Below are 2,814 nucleotides of genomic sequence, written 5' to 3'. Positions count from 1 at the left end.
AAGTATAGAGAAGAATAGGCGATATCTGGTGATCAAGGGGGGGGCTTGACTGGTTGCTCTGGCAAGTAGGGGTCGTCAACAACGTAGTCAGTCGGGGCACCAGCAGCGGCGTCGGTCTTGTAGTCTACCAGAGAGAAGAGGGAGAAGAAACAATGAATACAATGCAAACGGATGCATAACAATGCATGACAAAGCAAACAACGGCGTTAGGTGTGCCCTAACACGGTAAGAGGTGATACCGGCGAAGGGTGAAACATCCGGGAAAGTATCCCCGGTGTTTCGCATTTTCAGACAGATGAACCGAAGGGAAAGTTGAGTGTTCGATATGCTAGGGGTGTGTGGCGGACGAACGGTTGCGTATTCCGATCCGTCTCGTCGTTCTAAGCAACTTTCATGTGCAAAGTATTTCCATTCGAGCTACGGATTATTTTATATTAATTTTAAAAGTTTAATGTTTTCTAGATTTATTAATTCAAAAAAGAATAGAAAAAACATTTGTCACCTACTCCCTCCGTCCGCCAAAGAGTGGACGTCTGGGTATTCTAAGACAAATTAAGGATTTTGCAAAAAAGCCCTCCCACCACTCAATTAAGGTGCCAACAGCTGTACCAATGCTTCGATTCCCGTTGATAATAAATGAGAAGGGAGAAGTAAATACAGCTTTGCCAACAGAAAATTGTTCCCGCCACAACACTTCCCACCATCCACAACTAGTAGCTGAGTACTAGTACAATATGGCGCCAGATTACAGAATTAGAAGCGGCAAATTACAGAATTGAGCTATGAGCCAGATTTCAAGTAGAACAACCAGCTATAAAGCTAGCACAGTAGCACCAAGTAGAACAAGCAGCAAACTAGCGCCAAGTAGAACAACACATAGAGAGGCCATGGCCATTGACTTGAACATAGCACCAGGAGAGGGAGAAGTTGAACATGTGCCTCCCTTGCATGAAGAATTGCTCCAGGTTGGTCATCAAATCGATTTGAACCTGAACCCAGGTACATCTTGATCATCTTTTCATTTGTTCTCCTTGTTCATGTGCACATGCTGATGATTCTTCTTTGCCATAGAGGACGAACTTGAGGTTGCCTTGCATGAAGAACTGCTCCAGGTTGGTCGTCAAATCGATCTGAACATGAGCCCAGGTACATCTTGATCGTCTACTCCTTTGTTCTCTTTGTTCATGTGCACCTGCTGATTATTCTTCTTCGCCATAGAGGACGAACTTGAGGCTGCCTTGCATGAAGAACCCCATGTCGGTCTTCATGTAGAAGATGAACATGAGCCCGACATTGCCCATGGAGAAGAGGAACATGAGGCCAATGTTGCCCATGGAGAAGAGAACCTGCATGAATCAGATGAATCGGGTTAGTAAAATAATTTAGTTATAGCATATATGAATGTTTAATTGTAATATTACAACTACTCACATAACTTCACCTTGTAGACCATGAACTTGAAGAACAAGGCGGTGTTTTCCAGAGCATGGAAGAGGAAGTGCAAGCAATGGATGAAGCTCTAAATAACCTTCAAGTTGACGAGGAAGACTATGGTGTGTAATCAGGCGATATAGAGATTCAGTTTGAGGAAGAAGAGCTTGATGATTCAGCAGATGAAGCCATGTATGATTCAGCACCAGAAGAAGACATGTATGTGGAGCAAGAGCAACAAGATAATGAGCAAGTTCATCATGAAGACAAATACAAGAATTTAACAGATTTGTAAAGGACTGGTATTTATGAAGAGTTGCTAGCAAGAAGTGTCAATCGGAAATTAAAGAAGACCACAACCAGAGAAGTTGCAAACATGTTCCATGTTTCGGTGCAGAAGGTCAGACATGTTTGGAGGAGAGTGAAGGAGTGCCTTCGACAAGGCGTACCCGTTGATGTAAGATCAAGGAAGCCGAAAAACTGTGGGCGCAAAAGGATTGTAGTTGACCTCAGTATGGTTCCCGAGATTTTCCGTCATCTAGTATCCATGGCCAGAGTAATTTTCATATGAAATCAGTTGATCAAATCATCTGGTACAAGAGATCATCATAAATGTTGTTACAATAACACTACAATCTCTGTATGATAGCATGATTTTAGAGACCAGGACTTGATTGTTTATTCATCAACATAGCACCATTTATCCAACCTAAAATCACTGTTGTAACAAGAGATCATACATAACTGAAAATTATCTTTAGAGACCAGGGCACTAATCACCATAACAATGGATCATCCATAACCGAAAATTATTTTTAGAGACCACGACACTAATCACCATAAATTTAGATCATCCATAGTAATAATATCTGCCATACTCCAATAGTATGAATCGATTTTCATACTTGCAAAACATAAAAATATGCAGCCATACTTACTACATCCAGCCAAACTAAAAGCCAAGCAAATTGAAGACTGCATCCAGCCAACTTACGGATCTACTAGTGCTTGTGTAGCTTCTCCTCAACGCCCCCAGCACCTGCGGCTGCTGCGTCATGGTCAGCCCCAGGATGCACTGATGCTGCCGTGCCGTCTTGCCCAACACCTACAGACGCGATGTCTTGCCCAGCACCAGCTGCCGCGCCGACCTGGTTAGCCGCATGACCCGCTGCAGTGCCGGGTACAGCGCCTCCACGGCCAACACCCGCTTCACCATCAGCCCCTATGTCCTCGTCCAGGTCAAGGATCTTGGCGCCGCAACCGAATTGCCGCCGCCGACGGATGTACGAGGGCGAACGCGGTCGAAACTTGACTGCACGAGCACGGTGAGGGCCTCCAGAACCAGATCTTTCGCGGCCGCGTGTTGCGCCGCCGGCCGCCGCG

At 44.9% G+C, this 2,814-nt stretch overlaps 1 long non-coding RNA gene across 1 annotated transcript; it reads right to left on the bottom strand.

The window, feature by feature from the left end:
• Positions 1–662: 662 nt before the first annotated feature.
• Positions 663–2,804, bottom strand: LOC119353621. Its single transcript, XR_005170476.1, has 3 exons — positions 2,426–2,804; positions 1,442–2,021; positions 663–1,346 (listed from the first exon to the last, which is right to left on the bottom strand). It is a non-coding gene; the product is annotated as an uncharacterized LOC119353621 (long non-coding RNA).
• Between the last annotated feature and the right edge of the window lie 10 nt (positions 2,805–2,814).

Source organism: Triticum dicoccoides, chromosome 2A (genome assembly GCF_002162155.2).
Source record: "Triticum dicoccoides isolate Atlit2015 ecotype Zavitan chromosome 2A, WEW_v2.0, whole genome shotgun sequence".
Classification (NCBI taxonomy): Eukaryota; Viridiplantae; Streptophyta; class Magnoliopsida; order Poales; family Poaceae; genus Triticum; species Triticum dicoccoides.
This window is presented reverse-complemented; position numbering and strand designations above follow the sequence as displayed.